At 44.0% G+C, this 13,903-nt stretch overlaps 1 pseudogene; it reads left to right on the forward strand.

Moving 5' to 3' along the window:
- LOC119583404 overlaps positions 1 to 734 on the forward strand; it is a 2,204-nt pseudogene extending 1,470 nt beyond the window's left edge.
- Positions 735 to 13,903: the final 13,169 nt, after the last annotated feature.

A 13,903-nucleotide genomic window follows, 5' to 3' on the forward strand; every position in this document is an offset into this window, starting at 1 on the left:
ATATATATATATATATATATATATATATATTTTTATATTTTATATGACCCATGGTAAAACATACATATTATCCCAATCGGCACGGAAGACAAGAATACACGCCATGCCCACTGTAATACAAGTCTATTTATTGTATTTACACATAGCTCTTCCAGTGCTTAATCACCAAGGAGTAAGTTATTAGTCTTACCTATCTCACCTTTACCCTTTTTCCTTAATTTTGAAATTGTTTTTGCATAATCCTTTGTCAAAATTTTGAAAAGTTTTTTAATAAAAATTTTAAAATCATAACTTTAATAACAATAAAAACAGTATCCATAAAATAAATTAAAAAGAAAAAAACATTTTCCCGCCACTTAAAGGAATGGGCGAATCAGGATCGGTCACTAGGGCCTACTCCTTGCTGGCTGAGCACATGTGAAGTCATCTGTATGTAACAAAATATCACAAGAAATACAGGAGACAGGAAATAAATCCGTGGTGGTTGGGTCAAGTGTGTATATGTATGTGGATGCGTGTATGTCTATATGTGTGTGTGTGTGTGTGTGTGTGTGTGTGTGTGTGTGTGTGTGTGTGTGTGTTGTGTGTGTGGGTGTGGGGTTTTCAATATTAGTATATTGTATACTTTCCTGATTCCCCACTCACATTTACTCCGTGACCTTAAATTTTAGAAGCTGCCAGAGGCAGTGTTCATATTCTCTCCTTCGCAGAGAGCGTTCATGGTAGCTCTCTGATTTACGTATATTATCATGGCGTTGGAAATGTCTATAGTGAAGGCGTTATTTCGATGTTTAGTGATTCTAGTGCTCTATCACCACAGAAAAGTTTCCTGGGCCTGTGCTTGACGGCATTTTGAGCCCTTGGGCATTTTGGTCATCTGTTTCCGGCCCGTATTATTTTTTTGTCTTAGCCCTGACGTTTTTTTTTTTGGGAATTCCAGCTGTATCCTTTTGAAATAGTACACTGCATCAGTACAATAAACATTGATTCCTGAATTTATTGTTCGAGCTGTGTGTCGTGTAGTAATAGATGTAGTTGTACTCAGAAAATGCACCTGTCGTCACCTAGATTGATCAGTTGTCAGAAAAGGTAACTCCGACAAAAAATATTTTGTCTATAAAGCATTCAACCCTTTTACCCAACGGGGAAACCCCGGGCGGAAAAATAACGAAAACGCCATATCTGACCGGAAAAAGGGTTAAGGTAAGGGTTAAAAGCAAGAGAAATGTGCTAGACATCAAAGGTCAGTAGCACTATAGTTAATGGGGGGAAGGGGGGTTTGGGTTTAGTGATTAGTTTCTAAGCTGGGAAAAGGAATTTGGTGAGTAAAAGGGTTGGGGTGGGGTGTGGAAAGGATTTGTTTTAGATGGGGGGGGGATATGTATGCTTTTTGGGGAAAGAAATAGGTGTTGAAAGAAAGTGGGATTCTAAAAGATGTTGATATTTTGGGAGGCGGGAAGGGGGGAAGTGGGGAAAGGGAAAGGTTTACGGGTTGTTTCAAAACGTGGGCACGAAATGGGATGTGAGGGATGAAAGGGGAACTTTAAGAAGGAAATAAGGGGGGATCAGATTGTGACATCAGATGGGGGTTGTTGGGGGGTGTGGCCAATGCAAAGGGGGCGAGAGCAGTCTCCCAACGTCTTTTCCCGAAAAAGGGGTTGACCAGGGGGAGTTTGATATTTTCAGAATGAAAATTTATTAGTGCGGGGGTTTGCCCCAAAAAGTTTGCCATCGTTATACAAGAAGGTCTTAAAGTGTGGGTAAAAATCCGGGGCTGGGATATTGAGAAGCGGGGGTTGGTATGATGGGACTACAGGCTGGCGTGCTAGTGTATTGCCTGTTCATTCCCGGGGTTTCCAACATGGTGGGCACCCGAAAAATTTTGATTTTTTAGGGCGTTGGACAGGTAGAAAAACCCCAGTTTGGGATCTTACAACAAGGGGGTTTGGTGGGGTGTATACTTTATGAGAGTTAATGAGTTACGGGAGTCGTAAAAATGTAAAAGAGGAAGGGAAAGTGATATATGTTTTTTAGAAAAAAAGGGAGGCATACAATTCTGTATAAGGAACTGGATTCGAGGAGGGAGTATTTGAAAGTACGAGTTGGGAAGATTCTGAAAAACCAGCACCGGAGGGGATTGGAGCATCAGAATAATGAATACTAAGAATGAGTGGGACATGGTCAAGGAAATGTTGAGAAGACTAGGGGGAATTTGATTTTGGGGGGTCGGGAAACAGAAGAGAAAATATGGGGGGAGGTATGAGCCGGGGAGGGGGGGAAGGGGACAGAGAAGGAGGGGTTTGGAGAGGGGGGAAAGGGGAATGTGGAGGGGGGTACCCATGGTGTTGAAAAAGGATAGGTAACGTGGAGTGAAGCTAAGGTAAGAATGGGGTTGGGGATATTTAGTTTAGTGAGGGAAATTGGGGAAAATCGAAATGCATGGGAAGGAAAAGGGGCACGAGCGAGATAGAGATGGTATGCCTGATTCAGTTACAGGCTCTCAAGGGGGAGGAGCGAAAGGCGCCTATGCTAAGCGAAGCCCAAGTGATGGGTATCAAGAGGCAAGGAAGAAGTTGAGGCAGAGGAGTAGATATGGATCCATAACAAGAGGGGAGGGGACAAAGAAAAAACATAAGATAAGGAGATTTTTGGCTGAGCCCCATATATAGGGGAGAGATTTTTTAAGATTCGAAGACGGGGGAGATTTTTCTTTATGGTAGAATAGGGGCTCCCCAGGACTTTTGGATAAAAAATAACCCCTAGGAATTTGCCAGGGGAAAAGGCTTTTGGAGTGGAGTCCCATTAAAAGAGTGGGGGTAGAGGCCCTGCACGTGGGGAGAGAAAAGAATGAGAAAGATTTGGGTGAAAAGGGGAAAGCCGTGGTTTGTGGCCGGGGAAATACTGATGAGATTGCAGTTTGAAAAAATTGGGGATTTGGTATGGAGTCCCAGAGGCATAGAGGGTTTAAAATCATCAACATATATATGCCCGGGGTCCGGTGGAAAAAACTGGACAATATCATAACAGCAAAAAGGGAAATAAATTGGTATGAGCACACTCCCTTTGTGGGGACCCTTCGTTTGGGGAAAGAAGATGATGGGGCGGGGGGGTTTTTAACCTGGAAAGTGCTTTGGGGAGAGGAAGGACTTTTGAAGACCCCCATTTTTTCCACGTATGCCTAGAGGGGAAAATTTGTTGGGGGTTGGGTACCCCATGTCGTATATATGTTTTCTAGATCAAAAAAAAAAGAGTACGGTTTCATGGTTCAATGGAGGTAATTTTGCTAAAAATGAGAAAGGGGGTCAGCTTGTTCGGGCCGGCGAAAACCGAATGGGGAAGGAGAGGAAGATTGTGAGATTCAAATACCACATTAAGGGGAAGCCCCCATTCCTTAATAGTTTGCAAAACATAGTTAGTGCGATGGGCGATAGTTTGGGGAAAGGGGTCCCCGATTTTTTGGGTTTCAGGAAAGGGGAAATAAAGCTTCTCCCCAAATTAAAAGGGAAAAATTTTCCTGATGTCCAAAGTGGTTTAAAATTTTTTAAGAGGAAGGAAAAGAGGAAGAGGGAGTTGCCGGAGAAACGGTAGTGATACGCAGGGCCTTTGAGTGTTACGGCAGATTGTGGGGGCAGCAATGATTCAGAGGAAGAAAATGGGGATTATAGGACTTCAGAGGAGGGGGGAGAAAATGGGGGTACGTTCTCGGTGGTCTTAATAGAAGAAAGTGGAAGATAGGTGAAACCCACTATGACCTGGCTGAAAAATCACCCAGTTCATTAGAACTTGGAGGGATCAGAAAGAGGGTATTTCGAATATGGAGGACGGGGGAGGATAGGGGGGGTTTGCCTGATAGTTTATGGATTCGGCGCCAAACATTAGATGATGTAGAGGATGAATTTGATAAACAAAATTTTCGCGCTTTTTATTTTACTTTTTCCGGATTGTACGACGGGTTTGGCAGATGCTTTTTAAAGGAGAAGGGCTGATAGTTGTTTTGGGAGTACCTCTCTTGTAGCGGAAACTGTTCCGGGTTTGCACGTTTTAAGCAAAGTGCTTTAGGCAACAGATTCACCAGGAAACATTTGGAGGTATATGGGGCTTGAGGTTTGAGGGATAGCTGTATGTGCAGCCCTTAAACTGTATTTGTGAAATACTGTTTATTTTTGAAATGGAAGGAGGGAGGATGGAGGGGTATGAAAACAAGAGTGAAGTGAAAGTTGCCCGTTTAGCTCTATCAAAACACCAGGTGGGGAGTTTGGGGGTGGTACGTAGATGGAGAAAGGAGAACTGGAAAGTGGTCACATAGGGAAAAATGGTCTAAGACTGACCCGGGAATCTAAATGAAAAAAGGGGAGCATAGAGCGAGGTCAATGCAGAAAAAAATTGCGTGCGTGTTCAAAATGTGGGGGCGTCTGAATTTAGTATGTAAGGTCAGGTGGGAGGGAAAAGGTTAGAGATCGGCCTGGAGTTTGTGAAAAATCACCCCTAGAGTGTGGGGGGCAGTTAAATCACCAACTAGAGGAAAGGTGGTTTAAATTGGGAAATTGATTTAAAAGCAACAAAAATCTGGGGGGGATGGGGAAGTAGACTGATAAAATGGATCAACGATGAAGGAAGATACGGATAAATGTGCAAGGGACATTGGGTTTTTAAAAGGGGGGTTTGGGCTAAAAGGGGTTTTTTATTGAAAGTATGGGTGAGACATAAAAGGGGTTGGGGGTGAGACAAAATGATAATTGGGATGGTATTGGAGGATGTGTTAGAAAGTCTCTTGAAGGATACAATAGATGGATATAAAAGGGGAAAAGGTTGACGAAGTCAGGTCTGTGGGAGCGGAAACCCCGAATATTCCAATGAAGGTAGTTTTACTTTTTGATTTTTGGGGGGGGGAAACAGCAAGAGGGGGGGAAAAGGGTGAGAGGTCGAGATGGGAGGTGTGGGAGTTGGGGTTTTAGGGGGGATTAGGAATGGAGGGTTTTAGGAAGGGAACTTTTGGGCATAAAGGGGTTCACGTGGTATCCAGGGGGGAGGGGAAGGGTAGAGGGGTGGTGGGAGGATAATGTGGGCGGGGGTTGGGTTGGGGGGGGGGGGGTGGGGTTTTGTTTGGGGGGGGGTAGGGGGATTGGGTGTAGGGGGGGTATCGTTGGGGAGGATGGATATCAAACAGTTACTTTGGGGTGTGGAAAAGCAGGGGTTGTAAGATTTGGAGGTTGAGTGTCAGTTTTATTTGGTAATCTTGAATATTTTCAAGGGGTTTCTTCTAAGGAGTGGTTTGGAGTTTGGGGGGTATAGGATTTCTTGTGAGGGGGGGGAAAAGAACTGGTGTCTCAAGCAAAGGTAAAGAAGGTGGGGGTGATTGGTGGTAGGGAAGAGGGGTGGAACGTTTGTTTGTCGTTACGGGTAGTGCGAGGGGGAAGAGGGGGAAGGTGTTTGGGGTTTTGGTGGGATGAAATATCGTAGAGAGAGAGTTCGGATTTTGGTGGCAAAAAAGTTGATGGGGAAGGGAGGAGGGAGAAGAGGGGGGTTTTTGATGTGGGGGGTGGGGTTGGAGAATTGGGAGAATGAGCATATTACTGGGTAAGGATAAAAAGAGAAACCCCGTCGACGTGCCTTGTCGGTTCACGTAGTGTGATCCCAAATTGAATCTGAGAGTGGTACCTCAGACCAAAAATTTTTGGGGGACAGGGGCCCCATAAAAAAATTTTGGGCCGCCACAGTTTGGACATGGGTGATTGGCAGGGCAGTTTGATGGGTATGGCGGGGGGGGGGTTTTTGTGGGGGGGGGGGGGGTTTTTTGGGTGGGGGGTGGGGGGGGGGGGGTTTTTCCTTTGGGAAAGGGGCTTCTCGGGGAAGGGATTTTTGGGGTTTTTTTTGAACCCTTGGGGGGAAAAGGGGTCTTGTATGGTTTTAATAGGGAAAGGGAATTCTCTCCCAAATTAAACGTTAAGGGAATTTTTGGGGAAGAAATTTTGGTATGGGGGGGTGGGTTTTTGCAAATTGGGGGAATATAGCATTTTTTAAACTAGTTGGTTTTTATGTCGTGAAAAACGGGGGCGGGGGGGCCCCCCACAAAGGATTTTCCATTTTTTTGGGTGTTAAAGAATTGGGGAATGGGGGTGGGGAGGGGTCCAAAACGTCCCGGTGCAAAGGGATTAATTTTTTGGAATGGGGGTTGAAGGGGGGGGTACATTAGTTGAAGTTGGGTTAATGGGGAAAAGCTTGGGGTTTTGGGGGTGGGGGTTTTTTGGTTTTAGGGGGGGAGGGTGGGTCGGCTGGGGGAAGGAATTCCTTGGGTTGTTTTGGAGACATGGTTGAAAGGGGGTTTGTTCAGGTTGGAGCTGTGGAAAAGGGACCGGGAAATGGTTTTCATTTTTGGGGCTTTTAAAAGGGGAAATATTCCAATGTGGAGATAAATTTCAAGGCCTGGAATGGATTTTGTTTGGGGGATTTAAAACGGGGGCCCCCCCCGGGGTTTTGAGGGGGGGGATTAAATTTTGGGGTAGGGGATGGTAGGCCCTTTTTGGTGAAAAGTCAAATTTTTCTACTCTCTAGTTAAACCCCCCCTTTTAATGGCCCTTTCCCCCCCCCCCCCCCCTTTAAAAACTGGGGGGGAATCGTAACCACCCCCCCCGGGGCTTTTGATAAGGCAAGGGCCCATTTTCCCATCCCCCATCCCCGCCTTTTTCCCCCCATAAAAGGAAAAAAGGGCACCGGGCCCAGGGGAGGGGGGAATAATAAGGAAGGGAGGTCAATCAGGTTTAATGAAAAATTTTAAAATTTTTACCATTCTATTTCCCCCAAACACATTTTCCATTATTCTTTAAAAAATACAATAACATAATCTAAACATTATTATACTTAATATTAAAAAATTTTTTATTATTAAAAAAAAAATTAACATATGTAATATAAGAGAATTTTTAATATTTTATATGTATTTTTTAATATTATGTATATAAATATAATATAATATAAATTTTAAAATAAATATATAATATATTAAAAATAATATATAATATATATTATAATATATACATATATATATAATATAATAAAAATTTTATATATATAAAAATATATAATAAAAATATATATAAATTTTATACAATTTATATATATTATTTTATAATATTATAATATATGTTATAATATATATAATTGTATATAAAATAAGTAATATGTTTTTTTATATGTAATTGTATTATGTTATTTTTGGGTATATGTGTATTGTATATGTAATGTGTATATACATATATATGTATATACATATATCCTGATCTGACCCCCCTTTCGCTTCCTTTTTCACGTCCACCCCTCCCCATGTTACCACGGTCCCTTTCCCTTTCTTTTTAAAAGGGGGGAAAAAGCGGGGGAGGGGTATGGTGAAAAGGGGCCCCGATGGCCTTATCATAAAGTTTCCCAGCAGGGGGGGTTTTTACGTTTTCCCCCGGGGCAGTGTTGGGGGGGGGGTAGGGGGGGGGGTGGGGAAAGTGGGGAGTGGAGAAAGGTGGGTGGGTGGGGGGGAGACATAAGAGAGTGGGGGGGAAAAGGGAAAAAGGCTGATTTGTCCCATCCTGAACGGCCTGAGGGAGCCATGGGACGGTTTTCCCCCTGATTATTATCAGCCCTTCCCCCTAAAGGGGGAAACCCTGAGGGGTGGATTTTTTTACCCCCAACAAAAACCCGGGGTTTCCCATGGCAATAATGAAAATTTATCCCACTATTAGGGCAATGGGTTCCCCCTTTATAAAATAGCCCCAAAGATGAAACTATCATCCCTGACCCCAGGCTCCCCTTTGACCACGCTCGAAAACTGCAAAATACCCCCTCACAACCCACTAGACAGACCAAAAACCCAAATCCTTAAGGAACATTTCCACTCTCCAGCACGCTAAACTTCATCACCTCTCCCCCCAAAACCCTAAAACATCAACCCCCCCATCCCCCCTTATTAATACCCTACACCTTTTTGCCCCCCTCCCCATAACACTATCTCCCTAACCTACTCCACGTCACGCACCCCCCCCTTCGACTCCCCCTATCATAAAACAATTTTAAAACCCCTCTTCAGGCACCCCAAATGGGACAGTTTTTCGGATCCTCCCACAGCTCCCTACTTGAAAACCCCCTTTCTTTTCCAAACAATTTTCCCCAAAAAACAAGTAGGTAAGTTTTTTCCGTAGCCGACCCGACCGCCCCCGTTTTTGTCACAGTAAATCCGAAAAAAAAAAGTAAGCATTAACAAAACAAAACAGACAATATGGAAACCCCCATCCTTGCGAACCCCACCCAAACCCCAAATATGCACCGGAACAGTTTCAATCTCCCAGCAAATTGCCCAATCTATGAAAAGATTGGTCAGATTGGGAGAGGACCTACTTCCCTGCTCACAACTATGATGCAAGTCGTCAATGCTACCCCTTCCCCCCCAGGGGGAAATCGAAAAAAACCCCCACAACTACCCAAAATTACCTTCCGTAGACAGACCTTCCCTTTTAACGTCTATAAGGAGGAGAATCCCTCCCTGTTCGTCCATCCCAACCTCCTCACGTCAGTCCCAAAAATTGTTGGGTCTAGGACACCACCCCAAAATTCCCTTTCCACCCCAGATCCCCACTAGTCCCCAACCTGGCCTACCCATCTAACTCCCCTGCACAATACGCACATGTCCCAATGTGGGGGCCCCCCATAATTATTTTATGGGGGCGTCCCCCCTAAAAAATTTGAGTCTGAGGACCAACTTCAGTTTCAAACTTGGACTCCAACGTGAAGCCAGAAAAGAAGCAGTCGACGTGGTTTCTCTCACCCCTTACTCCATAATACTGTCATTCTCCCAATTTCCCCAAACCCCCCCCCCCCCTAACAAAACCCCCCCTCTTTACCCCCTCCCTTCCCAGTCAAACTCTTTGCCTCCTAAATCCAGACACCCAATCTCTATACAGATATTTCAATCCCACCACAACCCCAACACCTCCCCTTTCCCTCCTCCCCAAACCCGAAAACAGAAAAACAAACTTTTCCCACCCCCTTTTCCCTCCCACACTCCCTCCACTTCCCTTTTTACTCCTTTGTTTGAACCCCATCCTCTTCCCCCCTCACAAAAATCCTATACCCCCAAAAAACCCCCAAAACCAACCCCTTTAGAAGAAACCCCATTGAAAATATTCAAGATTACCAATGAAAACTGAATCAACCCCCAAATCTTACAACCCCTGCCCCTTTCCACACCCCAAGTAACTGCGTACCACCCTCCCTAACGTACCCCCCTACACCAATCCCCTCCCCCCTCCCAAACAAACCCATCCCCCCCGCCCCCAACCCCCAACCCGCCCACATTATCCCTCCCCCCCCCCCCCTTTCCCTTCCACTCCCCCCGGGAACACACGTGAATCCTTATTCAAAAGATCCCTTCCCAGCCCCCATCCCCTAAACCCCTTAGTAGAACACCCCCCAAAACCTCCCCCACTCGACCTTCAGTCCTTTCCCCCCCTCTTGCTGTTTCCCCCCTAAAATCAGTAAAGTAAAAACTACCTTTTAAAATTCGCGGTTTCCGCTCCACGCCCTGCCTTGCATATCCTTTCCTCTTATAGTCCATCTATTGTAGCCTTAAAGAGCCCTTTTTCTAACCATCCCCCAATCCAAACCCCCAATTATCATTTTGCTCACCCCCACTTTCCCTTTTAGTCCACAACTTATCAATCAAAAAAACCCCTTATGTCACACCCCCTTTAAAACCCCAAGTCCCTTGCCAGTTACCCGTTTTTCCTTCATCGTTGGATCCGTGATTCAGTCTACTTCTCCCCTCCCCCCCCCATTGACTTTTTTGCTTTTGAAATCTAATTCCCAAATTTAAACCCTTTCCTAAATTTTGGTGATTTTAATGCCGCCACTCTATGGGGTGATTCATCAAAAAACCCCCGGGGCGATTCTAGACCCTTTCCCTCCACAGCTGACCTTACTATACTAAATTCAGATCGCCCCAACACTTTGATACCCACGCAATCTTTTCATGCATTGCCCTCGCTCTAGCTCCCTTCTCTTTTTTAGATTTTCCCCTGGTCGTTTAGACCACTTTCCTATAGTGACCACTTTTCCAGTTCTCTTTCTCCTACTTCTACGACCACTCCCTAAATCCCCACCTGGGTTTTTATAGAGCTGATGCTACTTTCCTTCACTCTCTGCATTATACCCCTCCATCCTCCCTCACTTCCTTTTTAAAATATACGATTTCACAAATACAGTCTTAAGAGCGCACATACACTACCCCGAAACCCCAAGGAAAATACCTCCCAAAAGTGTTCCCCTGGTGGGAAATTTTGATTTCACTAAAACACTTTGTTAAAACGTGCAGCCCGGAACAGTACCGTACAAGGAGGTCTCCCAAACAAAAATATCACCCTTTCTCCTTTAAAAAACATTGCCAAACTCCCCTCTACAATCCGGAATGTAAAATAAATATGGCAAAAAATTTTGTTTTACAATTTCATCCTCACATCTAATCAAATGTTTTTGGGGCCGAATCCATAAACATCGGGAAACATCCCCCCCCCTCCCGCCCCCTTTCCCCCATATTCGAAATACCCCCATTTCTGATCCCCCAAAGGGGAAAAAACCCCCCCCCCCCCCCCCAAAAAAAAAGAAGAAAACACCCCACCCCAAAAAACCCCCCCCAAAACCCCCCACAAGGGAAATAAAGGTTTGGGCGGTATTATCCAGCCGCAAAAATTTCCCCTATCTTCCTCTTTAAAAATTTAAACCCACAGGGATAGGTTTTCCCCTTTTCAAAACCCATTTTCCTCTGAAACCCTTAAAAGGGCCCTTCCCCGATATGCCCCCGCCTAAAACTGCGTAAACTTTAAGGTGGGGAATTCCCTAAGGGGATCTTGAACTCACCTCTTCCTCCCTTCCCTTTTTTAAAAATCCCCCCTTGTCAGGAATTTTCTCTATTTTCCCCCAGAAGCTCTATTTTTTTTCTGAAAAAAAATAAATCGGTACCCTTCCTCAAAAAAATTGCCCCCGGATACTAAAAAAGGGGGTTTTCAAATAAAGCCTTCTTCCCCGCCCTTAGGTTTCGTCTACAACTCTTTTCTTTCCCAAATCGGGGTTTTCCCCGGCAGGGCCGTACCCCCTTTTTTTTCTTTTAAGATATTTCTCAGTTCCCAGGACCCGGGACACTAATTTTTTATGAAAACCCTTATCATTTTGGGAATATACCAAATCCCCCCCAATTTCTCTCTGCAAATCGTTTTTGGAAAAAAAGGTTTGCTTTCATTTAATCTTTCTCCCCCTTTTTTCCCGTACTCGGCCTCCACCCCCATCTTTTCTCCCCAATGGTTCGGCAAATTCCCAGGGGGCATTTTTTTCCAAAAATGTCCCGGTTTTACCAAAAGAAAAAACCCGGTCTTAATTTAAAAATTTCCCCTTATGGGGTCTGCAAAATCCTACCATTTTTTACCTTTTTCCCCTCTGATTTTATCCCTTCTTCCCTGCCCAACCCCTTCCCTTTTACCTCCCAAATTTTCTTCCTCCCTTTCTCTCCCAGTTAGGCCTTACACTTCAGGATCCCTTCCTTCCGGTTCGGGCCCTTCTCCCTTTCCCGAGCTATTTCATTAAATTTTCCCCTCACTAAACTAAATATCCCAAACCCTATCTTACCTTTGCTTCTCTCCACGATTTACCTACCCTTTTCCAAACGCATGGATACCCTCCTTCCCAATTCCCTTTCCCCCATCTCCACCTCCCCCATTCTCGTCCATCCCTCCCTCCCTATTCATAACCCACCACCCAATTTGCCCTTTTTTTCCCCCACCCCAAAAACAAATTCCCCCTCCTTTCCCTTTTCACACATTTCCTTTACATGTCTCCATTCCTTAGATTCATGTATTACTGATGGCTCCAAATCCCCCTCCGGGGCTGGTTTTGCAGAATTTCCCAAACCCACTTTCAAATACTCCCTTCCTCCTGAAACAGTGTCCTTACACAGAATTGATGCATCCTTTTTTCTCTAAAAAACATAACTCATTTCCCTTCCCCTTTTACAATTTTTTTTTCCTCCCGTAACTATTAATCTCATAAAGTCAATACACACCCCCAACCCACTTGTTTGTAAGATCAGAACTGGTTGTTCTACCGTCCCACGCCATAAAAAACAAATTTTGCGGGTGCCCAGCCATGTTGGAATTTCCCCGGAAAAAACAGGCAGATCCCTAGCACCCGCCTGTTTGTCCCCATCATACCAACCACGTTTCTCCAACCCCCGCCACGGATTATTACCCACCTTTAAGACCTTTTGTAAAAACATGGCAATCTTTTTGGTCAAGCCCCCGCCAAAAAATTACTTTCTGTAAAATATCAATTCCTCCTGGTCAACTCCATTTCTGGGGGAACAGACTTTGGGAGAGCTCTCGCCCACTTACGCATTGGCCACACCGTCTAACACACTCCTATTGATTGCCCAAAATTGATCCCCCCTTATGTTCTTTTGTTCCCCTTTCAATCCCTCAATCCTATTATGGCCCACTTTTTGAAAAAACCCCTTACCTCTGTTTCCCCCATCATCCCCCCTCACCGCCCTCCCAACTATCAGACATCCTTTCAGAACCCACACTTTCTGCTTAAAAACCTTTCTCTTTCTAAAACCTACAATCCTTATCTAATCAATCCTTTCCCACACCCGACCAACCCCTTTTCACTCCCCAATTCCTTTCCCCCAGTTAGACAATAATCACAAACTAAACCACCCTTCCCAAAACTTAATTGGAACTGACCTTAGATGTCTAACATTTCTCTTGCTTTAACATTAACCTTAACCATTTTTTCCGGGTACAGTATGGCGTTTGTTTTATCCGCCGGGTTCCACGATTGGGGTAAAAGGTTGAATGCTTTATAGACAAAATATTTTTTGTCGGAGTTACCTTTTCTGACAACTGATCAATCTAGGTGACGGCAGGTGCATTTTCTGAGTACGACTACATCTATTACTACACGACACACAGCTCGAACAATAAATTCAGGAATCAATGTTTATTGTACTGATGCAGTGTACTATTTCAAAAGGATACAGCTGGAATTCCGAAAAATAAAAACGTCAGGTACTAAGACAAAAAATATAATACGGGACCGGAAACAGATGACCATAAATGCCGATAGGGCTCAATAATGCCTGTCAAGCAGCAGGGCCGAGGAAACTTACTGTGGTGATAGAGCACTAGAATCACTAAACATCGAAATAACGCCTTCACTATAGACATTTCCAACGCCATGATAATATACGTAAATCAGAGAGCTACCATGAACGCTCTCTGCGAAGGAGAGAATATGAACACTGCCTCTGGCAGCTTCAAATAATTCAAGGTCACGTGAGTAACTGTGATGTGGGTAATCAGGTCACGTATATCAGATATACTAATATATGAACACACCACACACACACACACCACACACACAACACACACACACACACACACACACACAACCACACACACACACACACATATGACTCACGCTCAATACATTTAAACACTTGACCCCAAACCCCCACGGATTTTTTCCCGTCTCCCGTAATTTTTTTGTGAAATTTTTTTTTCATCGATGACTTCACATGTGCTCAGCCAGCAAAGGGGTAGGCCCTAGTGACCGATCCTGATTGCCCATTCCCTTTTAAAGGGGGGAAAAATGTGTTTTTTCTTATTAAATTTATTGTTTTGGATATGTTTTTTATTTTATTAATGTTATGGTTTTTAAATGTTATTAAAAACTTGGCAACATTTTTGACAATGAGATTACAAAAAACAATTTTCCCAAAAATTAAAAAAGGAAAAAAGGCTTAAAAGGTGAAAAATAAAGGGGAAAAACTTAAATTAACCTTTTACTTTTTTTCCCTTTGGGTTTTTATTTAACCAAC

Source organism: Penaeus monodon, chromosome 17 (genome assembly GCF_015228065.2).
Source record: "Penaeus monodon isolate SGIC_2016 chromosome 17, NSTDA_Pmon_1, whole genome shotgun sequence".
In the NCBI taxonomy this organism is placed as follows: Eukaryota; Metazoa; Arthropoda; class Malacostraca; order Decapoda; family Penaeidae; genus Penaeus; species Penaeus monodon.